At 48.6% G+C, this 22,111-nt stretch overlaps 1 protein-coding gene across 1 annotated transcript in view; it reads left to right on the top strand.

Moving 5' to 3' along the window:
* Positions 1–1,075: 1,075 nt before the first annotated feature.
* The window catches only part of LOC127571755 (6-phosphofructo-2-kinase/fructose-2,6-bisphosphatase 4-like), a 148,195-nt gene continuing 127,159 nt past the window's right edge, over positions 1,076–22,111 (top strand). The window contains exons 1-2 of the mRNA XM_052018432.1: positions 1,076–1,153; positions 7,404–7,536. The gene's annotated coding sequence lies outside the window, so the exon portion shown is untranslated. The remainder of the gene's footprint in view (positions 1,154–7,403; positions 7,537–22,111) is intronic.

Below are 22,111 nucleotides of genomic sequence, written 5' to 3'. Positions count from 1 at the left end.
TCGCCTCAGATCCTCTTTAAATCTTTCCCCTCTCACCTTAATCCTATGCCCTGTTTTAGACTCCCCCACCCTGGGGAAAAAGACTGTGACCATTTACCTTATCTATGCCCCTCATAACTTTATAAACCTTTAACATCACCCCTCAGCTTCCTGCGCTGTAACTCAAGCCCTCAGTCCCAGTAACATCCTTGTGAATTTTTTCTGCACCCTCTCTAGCTGAGTCACACCCAGGCTGTAGAATGGTGAGCAGAACTGCTCACACACTGCTTCCACAGGTGTGGTCTCGCCAACGACTTGCACGACATAACTCTTGTACTCAGTGCCCTGACCGCTGAAGGCAAGTGCGCAAACCGCCTTCACCACCCCGTCCCCCCCGTGTCTCCACTTCAGGGAACCCTCTGGCTCTCCTGTATCACTTGTCCGAGTGTCACGGTCCCCACTCAGGGTGTCCAGCACCGCGGGAGCAGTGCCAGCACAGTCGGGGCCTCAGAGCATCGCTGCATCTGGGACAGGTGCTCCACTGGGTGCTGCAGCGGGTGGAGCCACTGGATCCCAGCGCCAGAGACACGGGTTCGATCCCGACCCCGGCGCTGTCTGTGTGATCTCCCTGGCACCGTGTGCGATCCCACCCCAGCCCAGAGGTGGTGGGTCGGGGGGTGGGGGGAGGCGGTCTGACAGGGGGCGGGTCACTGAGTGGATGGGCGGGGCCTCGATGATGGAGGGGCGGGTCCAAGAGGGTGGAGCTGGTAACAGGCAGGGGCGTGGTCTCCGGGGAGGGATGGGGGCGGGGCCTCCCCGTGGCGCGCCGGGGCCGGGCCCCGGTGACGGGCGGGGCCGGGGCCGGGGCCGGGGCCGGGGCCGGGGCCCGGTGACGGGCGGGGGCGGGGCCGGTGACGGGCGGGGGCGGGCCCCGGTGACGGGAGGGGCGGGGCCGGGGGCGGGGCCCGGTGACGGGCGGGGGCGGGGCCGGGGCGGGGCCGGGGCCCGGTGACGGGCGGGGGCGGGGCGGGGCCGGGGGCGGGGCCCGGTGACGGGCGGGGGCGGGGCCGGGGGCGGGGCCCGGTGACGGGCGGGGGCGGGGCCGAGGTCCCGCCGCTGCCCGGGGATGAGGGAGCGGGACCCGCGGCCGATCAGCCTGACAGCCGAGGCCCAGGTAAGAGCGGCCCGGCGGACGGTCCGCGCGGCTCCGGGAGACGCAGGCCCGATCTGACCGCACACCCACCGTCCCTCACCGGGGGACGGTCCCTCACACACCGACCCTCACCGGGGGACGGTCCCTCACACACCGACCCTCACCGGGGGACGGTCCCTCACACCCACCGACCCTCACCGGGGGACGGTCCCTCACCCACCGACCCTCACCGGGGGACGGTCCCTCACACACCGACCCTCACCGGGGGACGGTCCCTCACACACCGACCCTCACCGGGGGACGGTCCCTCACACACCGACCCTCACCGGGGGACGGTCCCTCACACCCACCGACCCTCACCGGGGGACGGTCCCTCACCCACCGACCCTCACCGGGGGACGGTCCCTCACACACCGACCCTCACCGGGGGACGGTCCCTCACACACCGACCCTCACCGGGGGACGGTCCCTCACACACCGACCCTCACCGGGGGACGGTCCCTCACACACCGACCCTCACCGGGGGACGGTCCCTCACACACCGACCCTCACCGGGGGACGGTCCCTCACACACCGACCCTCACCGGGGGACGGTCCCTCACACATTGACCCTCACCGGGGGACGGTCCCTCACACACCGACCCTCACCGGGGGACGGTCCCTCACACACCGACCCTCACCGGGGGACGGTCCCTCACACACCGACCCTCACCGGGGGACGGTCCCTCACACACCGACCCTCACCGGGGGACGGTCCCTCACACCCACCGACCCTCACCGGGGGACGGTCCCACACACACCGACCCTCACCGGGGGACGGTCCCACACACACTGACCCTCACTGGGGGCGGTCCTACACGTACTTTTGTTAGTTATGGGGAGAGGTTGGATAGGCCAATTTTGTTTTCTCAGGAACAAAGTAGTTTGAAGTGTTGTAGAGCACGGAAACAGGCCCTTTCGTGATCTGATAAAGATATATAATATGATGATAAGCATACGTAGGATAGGCGGAATCTAGGAAGAGCTGTCTTAGATCACCTGGAGTCCAGGGAGGGTTGGCTCATTGGATACACAATTGGCTCGATGCTATGGAGCAGAGGGTAAGGGTGGACATTGTTTCTCGGACTGGAGGCCCGTGACTAGCAGTGTACCTCAGGGGGGCTGGGCCCTTTGTTGTTTATCATCAATATCAATGACTTGGATAAGAATGTACAAGACACGGTTAGTAAGTTTGCAGATGTCAACAAAATGGGTGGTATAGTGGGCAATGAAGAAGGGTATCAAAAATTCTGGGGGGATTGTGATCAGCTGAGTAAGTGGGGCAGGAATGGCAAATGGAGTTTAATTTGGGTAAGTGTGAGATGTTACATTTTGGAAATTCAAATCCAGTGAATGACAGGGCCCTGGGGAGTGTTGTAAAAAAAAGGACCTTGGAGTTCAAGTATATGGTTCCCTGAAAGTGGCATTGTAGGTGGACAGGGTGGTGAAGAAAGCTTTTGGCACACTGGCCTTCATCAGTCAGGGCACTGAGTATAGAAGTTGGGATGTTATGTTGCAGTTGTACAAGATGCTGGTGAGGCTGCATTTAAAATATTGTGGTCAGTTTTGGTCACCCTGCTCTTGGAAAGATGCCATTGAGCTGGAAAGAGTGCAGAGGAGATTTACGAGGATGTTGCTGGAAATCAAGGGACAGAGTTAAGGAGAGAAGTTGAGCAGGTTGGGACTTTATTCATTGGAGTGTTGGAGAATGATGGGTGATTTTATAGAGGTGTATAAAATCTGTACTTTCACCCAGAGAGTGGTCCGTATATGGAATGAGCTGCCAGAGGAAGTGGCAGGTACATTAACAACATTTAAAAGGTACTTGGACAGGAAAGGTTTAGAGGGTATGGGCCAAATGCAGGCATATGGGTTTAGCTCACTGGGCAACACAGTCGGCATGGATGATTTGGGCCGAAGGGCCTGTTTCTGTGCTGTACCACTGTAATTATGAGAAGTGTAGGTAGGGTACATACATAGAACATTACAGCACCATACAGGCCCTTTGGCTCACGATGTTGTGCCGACATTTTTTCCTGCTCATATATCTATCTAACCCTTTCCTCCCACATAGCCCTCCATTTCTCTATCATACATGTGCCTATCTAAGAGTCTCTTAAATGTCCCCAATGGACGTGGACCCCAAGATCCCTCTGTTCCTCCACACTGTTAAGAACCCTGTGATTAACCTTGTATTCTGCCTTCAAATTCGATCTTCCAAAGTGTATCACTTCACATTTTTCTGGGTTGAACTCCATCTGCCACTTCTCAGTTCTGCATCCTATCAATGTCCTGTTGTGATCTACAGCAACCTTCTACACTATCCACAGCAGCACCAACCTTCATGTCATCAGCAAATTTACTAACCCACCCTTCTATATCCTCATCCAAGTCACTTATAAAAATCACAAAGAGCAGCGGTCCCAGAAAAGATCCCTGTAGAACACCACTGGCCACTGACCTCCAGGCAGAATACATTGCATCTACCATCACCCTCTGTCTTCTATGGGTGAGCCAATTCTGAATCCACACAGCCAGGTTTCCCTGGATCCCATGTCTCCTGACTTTCTGAATGAACCTTCTATGAGGAACTTTATCAAACGACTTAATAAAGCCCATGTACACCACATCTACTGTTCAACCTTCATCAATGTGCTTTGTCACATTCTCAAAGGCACGACCTGCCCCTCACAAAGCCATGCTGACTGTCCCTAAGCAGACTGTGCTTCTCCAAATGCCATAAATCCTGTCTCTAAGAATCTTCTCCAGTAATTTGCCCACCACTGAAGTCAGACTCACTGGTCTGTGATTCCCAGGGTTATCTCCCTTTGTTAAAGATAGGAACAACATTTGCCACCCTCCAATCATCTGGCACTACTCCTGTTGCCAGTGAGGATGCAAAGATCATCGCCAAAGGCTCAGCAATCTCTTCCCTCACTTCCCGTAATAACCTTGGCTATATCCCACCCGGCCCCGGTGACTTATCTATCCTAATGTTTTTCAATAGTTCCAGCACATCCTCTTTCTTAACATCGACATGCCCTAGTGTATCAGCTGTTGTACACCATTCTCACAAATGTCAAGATCTCTCTCTCTGGTTGAAGCAAAGTATTCACTGAGGACTTCCCCTACCTCTTCTGACTCCAGGCACATGTTTCCTCTTTTATCCCTGATCGGTCCTACCCTCACTCTAGTCATCCTCCTATTCTTCACATACGTGTAGAACGCCTTGGGGTTTTCCCTGATCCTACTCGCCAAGGACTTCTCATGCCCCCTTCTAGCTCTCCTAAGTCCATTCTTAAGCTTCCTCCTGGCTACCTTGTAACTCTCCAGAGCCCTGTCTGATCCATGCTTTCTAAACCTCAGGTTTCTTCCTCTTGACAAGATATTCTACATCTCATGTCAGCCATGGTTCCTTCACTCTCCCATCCTTACCCTGCCTCAATGGCACAAATTTATCCAGACCCCATGCAAGTATTCCTTAAACAACCTCCACATTTCCGCTGTGCACTTCCCCAAGAACATCTGTTCCCAATTTACGCTCCCGTTCCTGCCTAATAGCATCATAATTCCCCCTCCCCCAGTTAAATACTTTCCCATATTGTCTGCTTCTATCCCTCCAAGGCTCTGGTAAAGGTCAAGGAGTTATGGTCACTATCACCAAAATACTCTGCCACCAAGAGATCTGAAACCTGATCAGGCTCATTGCCTAGTACCAGGTCCAGTATGGCCTGTCCACATACTGTGTCAGGAATCCTTCCTGTACACACCTAACAAACTCTGCCCCATCTATCCCCTTTACACTAAGGAAGTGCCAATCAATATTAGTGAAGTTGAAATCATCCATGACAACAACCCTGTTATTTTTGCATCCCTCCAAAATCTGCCTCCCAATCTGCTCCTCAGTGTCTCTGCTGCTATTGGGGGGGTCTGTAGAATACTCCCAATAGAGTGATTGCTCCCTTCCTGTTTCTTACCTCCACCCACACTGACTCAGTGGACGATCCCTCCAGGACATCCTCCCTTTCTGCAGCTGTGATACTGACCCTGATCAGCAAAGCCACTCCCCCACCTCTTTTACCTCCCTCCCTGTCCCTTTTGAAACATTTAAACCCCGGAGTATCCAGCAGCCATTCCTGCCCTTGTGACAGCCAAGTCTCTGTTATAAGATAAGAAAAGATAAGATATTTATTTATTAGTCACATGTACATCGAAACACATAGCGAAATGCGTCTTTTTGCATTACTGAGAATGTTCTGGGGGCAGCCCGCAAGTGTTGCCACTCTTCCAGCGCCAACATAGCATGCCCACAGTTCCTAACAGGTTAGGAAGTTGCGGGCATGCTATGTTGGCACCGGAAGCGTGGCGACACTTGTGGGCTGCCCCCCAAAATCACTACGCAAAAGATGTATTTCACTGTGTGTTTTGATGTACATGTGACTAATAAAGATCTTATCGTATCTTAACCTGTACGTCTTTGGAATGTGGGAGGAAACCGGAGCACCCAGAGGAAACCCACGCAGACACGGGGAGAACGTACAAAATCCTTACAGACGTTGGTGGGAATTGAACCCGGGTCGCTGGTGCTGTAATAGCGTTACACTAACCGCTATGCTATCGTGCCGCCACATCACAGTTCCTTGCACTTACCCATGCTCTCAGTTCACCACCCTTTTTCCTGATACTTCTCACATTAAAGTAGACACACTTCAGCCCATCCAACTGACTGCAACTTTGCCCTTTCAAATGCCTATCCTTCCTTGTGAAATTGTGGAATTATTTTTCCTATTGTAGAGGATTCAAAAACAAGACAATGACTTAACCAGCGTGCCCTATATCCACGGCCAAATGTTCTCTCCTAATTCACGAATGTTTACTTTCTGCGCCATCCTTTGATGCAGCACCCTTTCAAATGTCCTTTGGAAACCTTGATATTGTCCACCCACTGGTTCCCCCTTATTCACACAACATATTACTTCTTCAAATAATTCCAATAAATTGGTCAAACATCTTACTTTCACAAAACCATGTTGACCTTTACCTGATTACTTAGTACCCTGTTGTAATGTATTTAATAACAGTTTTGAATGTTTTCCAAATGACAGACTGACCTGTAGTTTCCCGGTTTCCACTTTCCCTCCTTTTTTGAATAGATACCTTCCCCAAATCTAGGGAATTGTGGAAAATTAAATGTTATTCTGCAACTATCTGACTGGCCGCTTCTTCTCAGACCCATGGATGCAGTCCATCAGGACATCAGCTGCAGCTCAACAGTTTGCTCAGTGCCACTGCCCCGATGCTTGTAATTTTCCGGAGTTCCTCCCTCTCAGTTCCTAACTTGCAACAATTTCTGGGATGTTACTTATATCCTCTATAGTGAAGACTGATACAAGATACCAGTTGGGCCCCAGCAAGGATCTCGGTTGTTTACGTTCCATTGACTGCTCCTGACGTCATTCCCACTCTCCCTACCTCCCACCTGCCTATCACCCCCTGCACCTGGATCCACCGGTTATCTGCCAGCTCTTGCTCCCCCCTTCCCCTCACCTTTTTATACTAGCTATCTCCCCTCTTCCTGTCCAGTGCTGATGAAGGGTCTCGACCCAAAATGTCAACTGTCCACTTCCCTCCACAGATGCTGCCTGACCCGCTGAGTTCCTCCAGCATTTTGTGTCTTGCACCTGTTAATTCATCTGCCATCTCCCTGGTTACCATTATTAATCATCCAAACTCACTTTCAAATGGATCATTCTATAAAGGGATGAAGGTGTGAGTTTATTTAACCATGGAGTGCAGTACCGTTGCTGCTTGTTACATTGGAGAGAGTAAAACCACTTAGCAGAACGTTGAGTACGTATTCAAACAGGGCGCATGGTGAAAATAGTATGACCAGACTGAAACTGGCCTGTTTTTGTTGTGTAATTCCATGATGTAAAAAGCCACTATACAACGACCAGGCCTTTCCCCTTTGGCTGGGAGCAATAACATATTGTGTAGTAGCTCGGAGTGCGGGGTATGTTGTGCTCGGATTAAGTATTAATCTCAATTGCTACTACCATAGTTAACCTTTGAACCTGTTCTAACATTTTTATTAGTTCTCTTGATAAACTGGAAGTAAATAACATCTATTGTTGTAATTTTTCATCCCATGACCATTGCTGGGCAGATGGGAAAGGTTGTGGGCTTTGATGGTTCTGTAATCAGATGGTAAATGATCTCTACATTCTGACAGAGGCACCCAGCTAAATATAAAACCTTGACTTGCCAAAGGAGGTTTGGAATCCAACCTTTCTTCTGCCGAGTGGGATACGAGCTTCAATAATGTTGTGTGCCTTCTGTTCACTGGCGGACAGACCAGACCTGCTGTAAGTACAAGGCATGGATTAACAACTGTGTCTCATTGCTGTTCCGTGACTGACCAAACTTTGGAGAAAAATGACCAAGAATTCCTGATGTTTTATTAAATTAAAAGTTAGACAGTGCCTTTTGAAATTTTAACAAGATTTGTGCTTAGTTCGAGGGAATTCTATCTGAGGTGCTGAGAGGAGGGGCAGTATTGGAAATGTTTACAGAGTGAAGCGTTGTTTTGTTATTTATACTGGGATCATTTCTGAGCTAATTTTAGCTCTCCAGAGATGGCCGGAGAGAGTTATTGTTGGTGAGCTAAAAGTAATCAGTTCTGAATCCTTCGCCATCCTGATTCTCAGGGTGAGCTGTAACTGTTGCAGAGATAGAATAGCATTGAACTTGTAATCTCCCTCAGCAACATCTTAAAATGCTTCACCTACACCATGTCTTTACTTTGTCGACTCCGAGGCTTCCACTTAGAACTTAGAACATTACAGCACAGTAGAGGCCCTTTGCCCACAATGTTGTGCCAACATTTTATCCTACCTTAAGATCTATCTGACCTTTCCTCCCACATAGCCTTCCATTTTTCTATCATTCATGTGGCGATGTAAGAGTCTCTTAAATGTCCCTAATGTATCTGCCTCCACCACCTCTGCTGGCAGTGCGTTCCACGACCCACCACGCTCGGTGTGAAAAACTTACCTCTGACATCCCCCCTGTACCTTCCTCCGATCACCTTAAAATTATGCCCCCTTGTGTGAGCCATTTTCGCCCTGGAAAAAGTCTGACTGACCACTTGATCTATGCCTCTTATCATCTTGTACACCTCTATCAAGTCACCTCTCATCCTCCTTTGCTCCAAAGAGAAAAGCCCCAGCCCGCTCAACCTATCCTCATGAGATGCTCTCCAATCCAGAGAGCATCCTGGTAAGTCTGCTCTGCACCCTCTTGAAAGCTTCCACATCCTTCCTATAATGAGGCAACCAGAACTGAACACAATACTCCAAGTGTGGTCTAACCAGAGTTTTATAGAGCTGCAAAATTACCTCGCGGTTCTTGAACTCAATACCCCAACTAATGAAGGCCAACACACCATATGCCTTCTTAACAACCCTATCAACCTGCGCAGCAACCTTGAGGGATCTATGGACGTGGACCTCAAGATCCCTCTGTTCCTCCTGCTAAGTGTCCTGCCATTAACCTTGTATTCTGCCTTCATGTTCGATCTTCCAAAGTGTATCACTTCACACTTTTCCGGGTTGAACTCCATCTGCCACTTCTCAGCCCAGCTCTGCATCCTTTCAATGTCCTGTTGTAACCTACAGCAACCTTCTACACTATCCACAACACCACCAACCTTTGTGTCATCTGCAAATTTACTAACCCACCCTTCCACTTAATCATCCAAGTCACTTATAAAAATCATAAAAAGCAGGGGTCCCAGAACAGATCCCTGCAGAACACCACTGGTCACCAACCTTCAGTGAGAATACACTCCATCTACAACCACTCTCTGTCTTCTATGGGCGAGCCAATTCAGAATCCACACAGCCAAGCTTCCCTGGATCCCATGCCTTCTGACTTTCTGAATGAGCCTTCCATGAGGAACTTTATCAAACATCTTACTGAAATCCATGTACACCACCCCCACTGTTCTACCCTCATCAATGTGCTTTGTCACATCCTCAAAGAATTCAATCAGGTTCCTGAGGCATGACCTGCCCCGACAAAGCCCTGCTGACTGTCCCTAATTAGCCTGTGCTTCTCCAAATGCCCATAAATCCTGTCTCTAAGAATCTTCTCCAGTAACTTGCCCACCACTGAATTCACCCACTGAATTTACACTAGTGTGTAATTCCCAGGGTTATCCTTATTCCCCTTCTTGAACAAAGGAACAACATTTGCCACCCTCCAATCATCTGGTACTACTCCTGTGGCCAGTGAGAATGCAGAGATCATAGGCAGAGGCTCAGCAATCTCTTCCCTCGCTTCCCTTGGATATATCCTGTCTGGCCCCAGTGACTTATCTATCCAAATGTTTTTCAAAAGTTCCAGCACATTCTCTTTCCTCATGTTGTCATGCCCTGTTCTACGCCATCCTCACAAACATCAAGGTCTCTCACTGGAGAAGCGAAGTATTCATTGAGGACCTCCCCTACCTCTTCAGACTCCAGGCACATGTTTCCTCTTTTATCCCTGATTGGTCCTACCCTCACTCTAGTCATCCTCCTATTCTTCACATACGTGTAGAATGCCTTGGGGTTTTCCTTGATCCTACTCGCCAAGGACTTCTCATGCCCCCTTCTAGCTCTCCTAAGTCCACTCTTAAGCTCCCTCCTGGCTACCTTGTAACTCTCCAGAGCCCTGTCTGATCCATGCTTTCTAAACCTCAGGTAAGCTTCTTTCTTCCTCTTGACAAGATATTCTACATCTCGTGTCAACCATGGTTCAGTCATTCTACCATCCTTAACTTGCCTCATTGGGACAAACCTATCCAGAACCCCATGCAAGTATTCCCTAAACAACCTCCACATTTCCACTGTGCACTCCCCGAACATATTTATGTTCCCAAGTTCCCACCTAATAGCATCATAATTCCCCTTCCCTCAATTAAATACTTTCCCATATTGCCTTCTCCTATCCCTCTCCAAGGCTATGGTAAAGGTGAAGGAGTTATTGTCAATTGTCTCCAAAATGCTCTCCCACCGAGAGATCTGAAACCTGATCAGGCTCATTGCCTAGTACCAGGTCCAGAATGGCCTCTCCTCTCGTCGGCCTGTCCACATACTGTGTCAGGAATCCTTCCTGGACACACCGAACAAACTCTGTCCCATCTATTCCCATTACACTAAGGAGGTGCCAATCAATATTAGGGAATATTAGGAAAAAAAAAACAGGGTTGTTGTCATGGGTGATTTCAACTTCCTGAATATTGATTGACACTCATTCTACCTCCCTTTCTACAGCTGTGACACTGTCTCTGATCAGCAAAGCCACTTCCCCACCTCTTTTACCTCCGTCCCTGTCCCTTTTGAAACATCTAAACCCCGGAATATCCAGCAACCACTCCTGCCCTTGTGACAGCCAAGTCTCTGTAATGGCCACCACGTCATAGTTCCATGTACTTACCCATGCTCTAAGTTCATCATCCTTGTTCCTGATACTTCTCTCATTAAAGTTGACACACTTCAGCCAAACCAACTGACTGCAATTTTGCCCTTTCAACTGCCTCTCCTTCCTCACAGTCTTTCTACACTCTGCATCTACTCTTATACAAAATGCACCAACCTCTGACCTATTACTCGGGTTCCCATCCCCCTACCAAACCCTCCCCAACAGTTCTAACAAAACCATAGAACAATACAGCACAATACAGGCCCTTCGACCCACCATGTGCTGCCCTTCAAACCATCCCTAAGACTATCTAACCCCTTCCTCGCACATATCCCTCTAACTTAAATTCCTCCATATGCTTATCTGACAATCTCTTGAACTTGTCCAACCACCAACCCAGGCAGCGCATTCCATGCACCAACCACTCTCTGGGTGAAAAACCTCCCTCTGACATCACCCTTGAACTTCCCACCCATTACCTTAAAGCCATGTCCTCTTGTATTGAGCATTGGTGCCCTGGCAAGGAGGCGCTGGCTGTCCACTCTATCTATTCCTCTCAATATCTTGTATACCTCTATCATGTCTCCCCTCATCCTCCTTCTCTCCAATGAGTAAAGCCCTAGCTCCTTTAGTCTCTGCTCATAATCCATACTCTCTAATCCAGGCAGCATCCTGGTAAATCTCCTCTGCACCCTTTCCAAAGCCTCCACATCCTTCCTATAATGAGGTGACCAGAACTGGACACCGTACTCTAAGTGTGGACTAACCAGAGTTTTGTAAAGCTGCATCATCACTTCGCGGCTCTTAAACTCGATCCTCCGACTTATGAAAGGTAACATCCCATAAGCTTTCTTAACTACTTTATCCCCCTGTGTGGCAACTTTCAGTGATCTGTGGATATGAACCCCCAGATGTCTCTGCTCCTCTACACTGCCCAGAATCCTGCCATTTACCTTGTACTCCGCCTTGGAGTTTGTCCTTCCAAAGTGTACTACCTCGCACTTCTCTGGATTGAACTCCATCTGCAACTTGTCAGCCCAGCTCTGCATCCTATCAATATCCCTCTGCAAGCTTCGACAGCCCTCCACACTATCCACAACACCACCGATCTTTGTGTCATCTACAAACTTGCTAACCCAGCCTTCCACCCCCTCATCTAAGTCATTAATAAATATCACAAAAAGTAGAGGTCCCAGAACCGATCCCTGCGGGACACCACTAATCACAGCCCTCCAATCCGAATGCACTCCCTCTACCACAACCCTCTGCTTTCTACAGGCAAGCCAATTTTGAATCCACACGGCCAAGCTTCCCCAGATCCCTTGCCCTCTTGACTTTCTGAAGAAGCCTACCATGCGGAACCTTGTCAAATGGCTGACTAAGATCCATGTAGACCACATCTTTTGCACTACCCTCATCAATCTTCCTGGTCACCACCTCAAAGAACCCTATCAGGCTTGTGAGGCAAGATCTTCCCTTCACAAAGCCATGATGGCTGTCCCTAATCAGTTCTCCAAATGCTCATAGATCCTATCTCTTAGAATCCTTTCCAACAGCTTACCCACCACAGACGTAAGGCTCACTGGTCTGTAATTCCCTGGACTATCCCTACTACCTTTTTTGAATAAGGAGACAACATTCGCCACCCTCCAATCCTCCGGTACCATCCCCCGTTGACTCAAAGATCCTAACCAATGGTTCAGCAATCTCCTCCCTCAACTCACGGAGCAGCCTGGAGAATATTCCGTCAGGCCCCGGGTACTTATCTGTCCTAATATTTTCTAACAACTCCAACACATCCCCTCTCTTAATATCTATATACTCTAGAACATTACCCTGACCTACACTGTTCTCAGCATCATCAAGACCCCTGTCCTTGGTGAATACTGAAGAGAAGTATTCATTGAGAACCTCACCCACTTCCACAGCTTCCAGGCACATCTTCCCACTGTCACGAACCAACAACAAAAGAAACACACTGAGCATGATTCAGTGTTAAAAACTATTTTATTAATCACTACTTATGATAATACGTAAAAATAAAAGTAACAATGTTAGTATGTTAGAATTCCAAAATGTTAAACCTTGAACGTTAACCCCAAAACTAAACTCTTCGTGTGTGTGTGACAAAGTCCCAAACTCCAAGTTCCGGAATGGTTCTTAAAGTTCAGTTCCGCAAGCCATAAGGTGAAACATGAGCAAGGGCTTCTTCAACAACCACCGTTGTCTGAAGATAAGACGTAGATGTAGAGAAACAGAGAGAGAGTAAATACGAAATCCAAATGTTCCACGATGGAACCCCAGCGACACTTCAGTGTTTACTCGGTAGTGACTTCCTCACCCCGAAAAGCATCCGAATCGTGGTCGTCCACACACACAAATACCTGTTTCCTTCTACAGGTCAGCAACAAAGTGAACTCCACCGGATTACTTCCAACTTCCATACATGGATTTCAGTGGCAGACACAGTTATTGTTTCTCATCCATCGATAGAGAAAACTAGCAGGCTGGTGTCTCTCTCCCTTCTCTCTCTCTCTCTCTTTCTTCTTCTTCTAACTTCTTCAACAACGTCATTACGTCCTTTATCTTCTATTGACGTAAGCACGCCCCACACACACATACACACACACTCTCCATCTTAAAGGGACTTTCACTGAGTCCGTAACACCACCTTTGTCTTTAATCGGACTTACCTTTACTCTCGTCATCCTTCTGCTCTTCACGTATGAGAAAAGAGCCTTGGGATTCTCCTTAACCCTACTCGCCAAAGCCTTTTCATGTCCCCTTCTCGCTCTCCTCGGCCCTTTCTTAAGTTCCTTCCTTGCTACTCTATATTCCTTACGGGCCCTGTCTGAACCTTGCTGCTTACACCTTATGTATGCTGCCCTCTTCTTCCTAACTAGTTGTTCCACCTCTCTCGTCACCCACGGTTCCTTCACCCTGCCACTCCTTCTCTGCCTCACCGGGACAAATTTATCCCTAACATCCTGCAAAAGATCCCTGAACATCGACCACATCTCCATAGCACATTTCCCTTCAAAAATGTCATCCCAATTTACACTCTCAAGTTCTCGCCTTATAGCCTCATAATTCACCTTTCCCCAATTAAATATCTTCCCGTCCTCTTTGCTCCTATCCCTGTCCATGACAATTCTAAAGGTTATGGAGCAGTGGTCACTGTCCCCCAGATGCTCACCCACCGATAGATCTGTCACCTGACCCAGTTCATTACCTAAAACTAGATCCAATATGGCATTCCCTCTAGTCGGCTTGTCAACATACTGCGTCAGGAATCTGTCCTGGACACACTTAACAAATTCCGCCCCATCTAAACCTTTGGCACTAAGTCTCCCATTATAATAACCCTGTTATTTTCGCTTCTCTCCAAAAATTGCCTCCCAATCTGCTCCTCAGTATCCCTACTGCTACCGGGGGGCCTATAGAATACTCCCAGGAGGGTAACTGCCCCTTTCTTATTCCTAACTTCCACCCATATTGACTCTAAAGAGGATCCTTCTACATTATCTACTCTTTCTGCAGCTGTAATAGTGTCCCTGACCAGTATCGCCACCCCTCCTCCTCTTCTCCACCCCCCCCCATCCCTTTTAAAACACTGAAAACCAGGAATATTCAATATCCATTCCTGCCCTGATGTCAGCCATGTCTCTGGAAGAGCCACAATATCGTAGTCCCATGTACTTATCCAAGCTCTCAGTTAATCTCCCTTATTCCTGATGCTTCTTGCATTCAAGTAAATGCACTTTAGCCCATCCACCTTACTACTTTTACAGCCTGTATTCTGCTTCTCCCTTCTCAAACCCTCTCTACCTGTTAAATCTGACTTTTCCCCATCCCCTTCTTCCTCTGACCTACTCCTCCGGTTCCCATCCCCCTCGCAATCTAGTTTAAACCCTCCTGAACCACCCGAGCAAACCTGGCCGCAAGGATATTGGCCCCCCTCAGGTTCGGGTGTAACCTGTCCTCTCTGTACAGGTCCCACCTTCCCCAGAAGAGATCCCAATGATCCAAAAATCTAAAACCCTCCCTCCTGCATCAACTTCTCAGCCACACATTTATCTGCCATCTCCTTCTATTCCTACCTTCACTATTACGTGGCACTGGCAGTAATCCCGAGATCGCTACCCTCAAGGTCCTGTCCTTCAGCCTTCTGCCTAGTTCGCTAAACTCACTTTTCAGGACATCATCCCTCTTCCTACCTATGTCGTTGGTACCAACATGAACCACGACTTCTGGCTATTCTCCCTCCCACTCTAGAATCCTGTGGACCCAATCAGTGACATCCCGGACCCTGACACCTGGGAGGCAACATACTGTCTGGGATTCATGCTCACTGCCACAGAACCTCCTGTCTGTTTCCCTGACTATCAAGTCCCCTATCACTACCGCCTTCCTCTTCTCCTCCCTTCCCTTCTGAGCAGCAGGACTGGTCCCAGTGCTACAGACCTGGCTACTGCTGCTAGGCCCCGGCAGGTCATCTCCCTCAACAGCCTCCAAAGCAGAAAACCTGTTACTGAGGGGAACAGCCTCCGGGGTCCTCTGCTCTATCTGCCTGTTCGTTTTCTTTTTTCTTTTCCCTCCCCTGACAGTCACCATTCTATCTACTTCCTGGACTCCAGAATTACCTGCTCTGGGGGGGGGGGGGGGGGTGACCATCTCCTTATGTACAGTATCTACAAAACTCTCCCCCTCCCTGATGTTGCGCTGTGTTTAAAGCTGTAACTCCAGCTCATCGATTTTGAGCTGAAGTTCCTCCAGCCTCAAGCACTTACTGCAGAAGTGGCCATCGTGGACCGCAGCAAGGTCCATGAGTTCCCACATCAAGCAGCTGCAGCACACCACCATGTCCTCCAACTGAACTAATTCCGTTTTTTTCCCCCTAGTTTTTCCTACTTAAATATTTATCACAGATAACAGGTAATCCTTACCTTTACCTATCTACCAGCTACTCACCTGCCTTGCCCCTTTACCGCCTAAGCCCCTGAAGCCAAAGCCCGACCACTGTGCTCCGTCTCACTCCGCTGCCCACTGGATATGGCGCTTTGCTTTTTAAACTGCCCGCGCCGCGTCTGCCGACGTCATGCACCTGCGCAGTCCAGCCCCCACTCTTCCCGATTAAAACTTATAGAAACACTTAAAAAAGAACCTTATAAAAATCTAACCCTAATAATCACAACCCTATTAAAAACTAACCCATAATTAAAACCCTATTAAAAAATAGATAAAAAGGTAAAACTTATCTGCTCCGAAGTCTTCCGAAGCGAAACCCACGAAGCCTCCGTGCAAACCTGCCTGCAAGAATATTGGTCCCCCTCAAGTTCAGATGTAACCTGTCCCTTTTGTACAGGTCGTACCTTCCCCAGAAGAGATCCCAATGATCAACAATTCTGAAACCCTGCCCCCTGCACCAACTCCTCAGCCACACGTTCATCTGCCAAATCATCCTATTCTTACCCTCACTGGCACGTGGCACAGGCAGCAATCCAGAGATCACCACCCTTGAGGTCCTGCTTTTCAGCTTCCTACCTAACTCCCTATGTTCCCTGTTCAGGACCTCATCTCTTTTCCTACCTATGTCATTGGTATCAATACGTATCACGACCTCTGGCTGTTCACCCTCCCCCTTCAGAATGCTGTGGACCCGATCCGAGACGTTCCTGACCCTGGCACCAGGGAGGGACCATCCACCCCACCCCCCTCCGCACCTCTCCCTGCCCCCTCCCCACTCCCCACCCACCTCACCCCTCTCCGTACCCCTTCCTGCCCCCTCCCCCCCTCCCCCCACCCACCCTGCCCCCCTCCCCCCTGTAGTTTTATTCACCTCTGATAAGGGAAAAGATTCCTGCAGTCTACCCGATCTATAGCACTTGTAGAGTCACAGAGTTATACAGAAACAGGCCCTTTGGCCCAAGTTGTCCAAACCCAGCAAGTTGTCTACCTGACCCAGCGTTTGGCCCATATCCCTCTCAACCTTTTCTGTCCATGGACCTGTCCAACTGTTTTTCAAATGTCGTAACTGTACCCACCTCTACCACTTCCTCTAGCAGCTCGTTCCACACACCCTCTGTGTGGAAACACTGCCCCTCAGGTTCCCTGTTAATCTTTCCCCTCTTTCCTCAAATCTCTTCCCTCCCCTATCCTGGGAAAAAGACTGTGACCAATCACCTTATCTATTTTATACACCTCCATCATATCCCCCTTAAACCCTTCTGCTCCAGGGAGAACAGACGCAGCCTCTCCTCATAACTGATCTGCTCCATCCCAGGCAACATCCTCTGCACCCCTTTCCTACGCAATCACTGCACTTTCTCTGTAACCATAACACTATATTCTGTCATTGCTTCTCCCGTGTACTACCTCAATGCATTGATGTGGTGAAATGATCTGTATGGATGGCATGCAAAACAAAGTTTTTCACTGTACCTCGGTACATGTGACAATAATAAACCAATTTAATTTACCAATGTACATCCTTCCTACAGTGCGGCGACCAGAACTGCACACAGTACTCCAGCTGAAGTCTGACCAATGTTGTATAAAGTTGGAACGTAACCTCCGTGTTATCAGAGGGGCAGGGCAGAGGTGATGTCCTGTCAGAGGGCATTAATGAGAAGCCTATGTTTTTCCCTTCAGATGAAAGAACGACAACTTGTTGCATGGGCACTTTTAATGTTGTAAAATGTTTCACAGCCCCGAAGAAATATTGAACAGAATTTGATACCAAGCCACATAAAGATAAATTGGATCAGATGACTAAAAACTTTGTCAAAAAAGTAGGTTTAAGGAATGTCAAAGGATGAAAGAGGAGCAAATGGAGGTTTAGAGAGGGAATTCCAGAGTTTAGACCCCTGGCAGCAGGAGGCATGACTACTAGCAGTGGACTGATTAAACTGGGGATTGAGCAAAGATCTAGAACTGGAAGAGTGTGGGTAAATAACTCAGCAAAACAGAAGCAACACACAGAAGGTGCAGGTGGAACTCAGTGGGTCAGGCAGCATCTGTGGAGGGAAATGAACATTTGACGGTTTGGGCTGAGACCATCAAGACTGCTATGAAGGGTCTTGGCTTGAAATGTTGACTATTCCTTTCCCTCCATATATGTTGCCTGACCTGCTGAGTTCCTCCTGCATCTTCTGTGTGTTGCTCCAGATTTCCAGCATCTGCAGTCTATTTTGTGTATCCAAAGTAAAACAGAACATGCTGGAAACACAAGCAGCAACTCACAGACCTGTGACGTACAACACAGAAGCAGGTCCTTGGCCCCCCTCTGTCCCTGCAGCCCATTGAGTATCTATCTATGCCAGTCTAATTTACCAGAACTTGCTTCTCTGCCTTGGTGATCCAAGTGCTTGTCGAGATACTTAAATGTTGTGAAAGTACGCGTCTCCACCACCCACTTGGCAATGCGTTCCAGATTCCAGCCACCCTCTGGGTGAAAATGTTCTTCCTCAGATCCCTTCTGAACCTCTTACCTCTTACCCTAAATCTATACCTTCTAGTGTTAGGTACATCTGTTAAAGGGAGTAGATTTCTATAATCAATCCTATCTATTCCCTCATAGTTCTGTACACCTCTGTCAGATCTCCCCTCGGTCTCCTCTGCTCCAAGGAAAACAAACCCAGCCTGTCCTGACACTGAAACACTTTATCCCAGGTAACATCATGGTGAATCTCCCCTCCACCCTCTCCAGTGTTATCCTGGCCTTCTCATAACACAGTGACCAGAACTGTATGCAGTGCTCCAGCTGATTTATAAAGTTGGTATTGGTATTGGTTTATTATTGTCACTTGTACTGAGGTACAGTGAAAAGCTTGTCTTACAAACCAATTGTACAGGTTAATTAATTACACAGTGCAGTTACATTGAGTTAGTACAGAGTGCATTGATGTAGTACAAGTAAAAACAGTAACAGTACAAAGTGTCACAGCTACAGAGAAAGTGCAGTGCAATAAGGTGCAAGGTCACAACAAGGTAGATCGTGAGGTCATAGTCCATCTCATTGTATAAAGGAACCGTTCAATAGTCTTATCACAGTGGGGTAGAAGCTGTCCTTAAGTCTGGTGGTACGTGCCCTCAGGCTCCTGTGTCGTCTTCTTGATGGAAGAAGAGAGAAGAGAGAATGTCCCAGGTGGGTGGGGTCTTTGATTATGCTGGCTGCTTCACCAAGACAACAAGAGGTAAAGACAGAGTCCAAGGAGGGGAGGCTGGTGTCCGTGATGCACTGGGCTGTGTCCACAACCCTCTGCAGCTTCTTGCAGTCTTGGGCAGAGCAGTTGCTGTACCAAGCCGTGATACATCCAGATAGGATGCTTTCTATGGTGCATCGGTAAAAGTTGGTGAGAGTCAAAGGGGACAAACTAAATTTCTTTAGCCTCCTGAGGAAGTAGAGGCGCTGGTGAGCCTTCTTGGCCGTGGCACCTATGTGATTTGACCAGGACAGGCTATTGGTGATGTTCACTCCCAGGAACTTGAAGGTCTCAACCCTCATTGATGTAGACAGGTGCATGTACACTGCCCCCTTTCCTGAAGTCAATGACCAGCTCTTTAGTTTTGTTGACGTTGAGGGAAAGGTTGTTGTCATGACACCATTCCACTAAGCTCTCTATCTCCTTCCTGTACTCCGACTCATCACTGTTTGAGATACAGCCTTCAACGGTGGTATCATCTGCAAACTTGTAGATGGAGTTAGAGCAGAATCTGGCCTCACAGTCATGAGTGTATAGGGAGTAGAGTAGAGGGCTGAGGATGCAGACTTGTGGGGCACCAGTGTTGAGAATAATCGTGCTGGAGGTATTAGAACATAGAACATAGAACAATTACTGCACAATTCAGGCCCTTCGGCCCACAAAGCTGTGCCGAACATGTCCCTACCCTAGAAATTACTAGGCTTACCCATAGCCCTCTATTTTACTCAGCTCCATGTACCAATCTAACAGTCTCTTGAAAGACCCTATTGTATCAGCCTCCACCATTTCCGGCAGCCCATTCCACGCACTCACCATTCTCTGAGTAAAAAACTTAACCCTGAAATCTCCTCTATATCTACTCCCCAGCACCTTAAACCTGTGTCCTCTTGTGGCCACCAATTCAGCCCTGGGGAAAAGCCTCCGACTATCTACCCGATCAATACCTCTCATCATCTTATACACCTCTATCAGGTCCCCCCCATCCTCCATCTCTCCAAGGAGAAAAGGCCGAGTTCCCTCAACCTGCTTTCACAGGGCATGCTCCGCATCCCAGGCAGCATCCTTGTGAATCTCCTCTGCACCGTCTCTATGGCTTCCACATCTTTCCTGTAGTGAGGCGACTAGAACTGAGCACAGTACTCCAAGTGGGGTCTGACCAGGGACCTATATAACTGCAACAATACCTCTCGGCTCCTAAATTCAATTCCCCGATTGATGAAGGACAATACACCATATGCCTCTTAACCACAGAGTCAACCTGCCCCGCCACTTTGAGCGTCCTATGGACTCGGACCCCAAGATCCCTCTGATCTTCCACGCTGCCAAGAGTCCTACCATTAAGACTATATTCCGCCAACATATTTGACCTACCAAAATGAACCACTTCACACTTATCTGGGTTGAACTGCATCTGCCACTTCTCAGCCCAACTCTGCATCCTATCTATATCCCTCTGTAACCTCTGACAACCCTCCAAACTATTCACAACACCCCCAACCTTCATGTCATCCGCAAACTTACTAACCCACCCCTCCACTTCCTCATCCAGGTTATTTATAAAAATCACAAATAGTAAGGGTCCCAGTACAGATCCCTGAGGCACACCACTGGTCATCGACCATCGCTCAGAATACGACCCCTCAACAACCACTCTTTGCCTTCTGTAGGCCAGCCAGTTCTGGATCCACACTGCAATGTCCCCTTGGATCCCATGTCTCCTCAACTTCTCCATAAGCCTCACATGGGGTACCTTATCAAATGCCTTGCTGAAATCCTTGCTGCCTATCCTCATTGATTGCAGTCTGTTTGTTAGAAAGTCAAGGATCCAGTTACAGAGGTAGGTGTTGAGTCCTAGGTCTCGGAGTTTGGTGACAAGCTTGCTTGGGATTATTGTATTGAAGGCAGAGCTGTAGTCAATAAACAATAGCCTAACGTAGGTACAATAACCTCCCTGCTCTTAAATTCTATGCCCCTGACTGATGAGGGAAAATAATCCAAATCTCTTCTCTCCTGCTTACCAACCTCTGCTGCCATGGATCTTTGGGGCACAGTCCCACTGTTCCTCAGAACTCCTTGGTCCCCACCATTCATTGTCCTTATTACTCCTCATGAAATGCATCACCTTGCACTTATCAGGATTAAATTCCATCGCCATTGCCCTGCCCGTCTTACCAACTGATCAATATCATCCTGGAGCTTGTGACTACTCTTCTCACCATCAATTGATGCCATTACCTTCATGTCATCTGCAAATTTACTAATCACACCTCCTGCATTCATATCCAAAGTATTAATCTCCATATTCGCACGTGGAGAGAGAAACGAACCTTTCCTCAGAACTCAGAACATTTAGATGAGCAGCATGTTTTAGGTTGCAGAGAAGGGAGAGGGATGTAGAGAACAAAGGAAATGTCTGTGAAATTGTTCAGACCAAGAGACTGAGGTTGGCTGAGAGTGGTGAATCTGGAGGAGGTGTAAATAGATTCACACGGTCCAGCTCTGACTCTTCCCTTCCCATTCCCGACATCTCCATCTCTGGGATAGAGTAGTCACCAACATTCAGTTCAAGCCCACTGACTCCCATATCCATCTCATTACTCATCCCTCAAGCCCGTCTCCTGTAAGGACTCCTTTCCATTCTCCCAGTTTCGGCAGCCCTGCCGCATTTGTTTTGATGTCAACATTTTCTACGCCACTGCTTTAGAAATGTCTTTGTTTGTACGTAATCATGACTTCTCTACCATGGTTGACAGGGCTATCAACCACATCTGTTCCACATCCTGTACTTCTGCGCTCACCTCTTCTCTCTCCCAGGGTAGGGTTCCCTTTATCCTCACTTTCCATTTCACCAACCTCCACACTCAATAGATGATCCTCCATAATTTCCGCCATCTTCATTGTGATGCCACTGGACAGATCTTCCTCTCCTCCACTTTCAACTCCTACACCCTTCCTTAAAGCATCTTCCCATCCTTTTGCAGGAGATGCAACTCCTGCCCTTTCACCTCTTCACTTCCCAACATCCAAGGATCTAAACACTTCTTCCATACAAAGCCGTGAATCACTTGTATTTCCAGTTTAATGTACTGGATTTGGTGCTCACATCGTGGCCTTTTCTGCCTTACAGAAGTACAGACTGGGAACCACATTGCGGAATCTCCCTGTTCAAGCAGGAAGGGTGACCCCAAGCTGCCTGTCAGTTTAATACACCATCCCGCTCTCACTCTGATCTTGAGCTCTTGCTATGTTCTAACAAAGCCCAACATGAGCT

This window comes from Pristis pectinata, chromosome 6 (genome assembly GCF_009764475.1).
Source record: "Pristis pectinata isolate sPriPec2 chromosome 6, sPriPec2.1.pri, whole genome shotgun sequence".
NCBI lineage: Eukaryota > Metazoa > Chordata > Chondrichthyes > Rhinopristiformes > Pristidae > Pristis > Pristis pectinata.
Note: the sequence above shows the minus strand (reverse complement) of the source record. Positions and strands in the feature narration are given on the sequence as shown.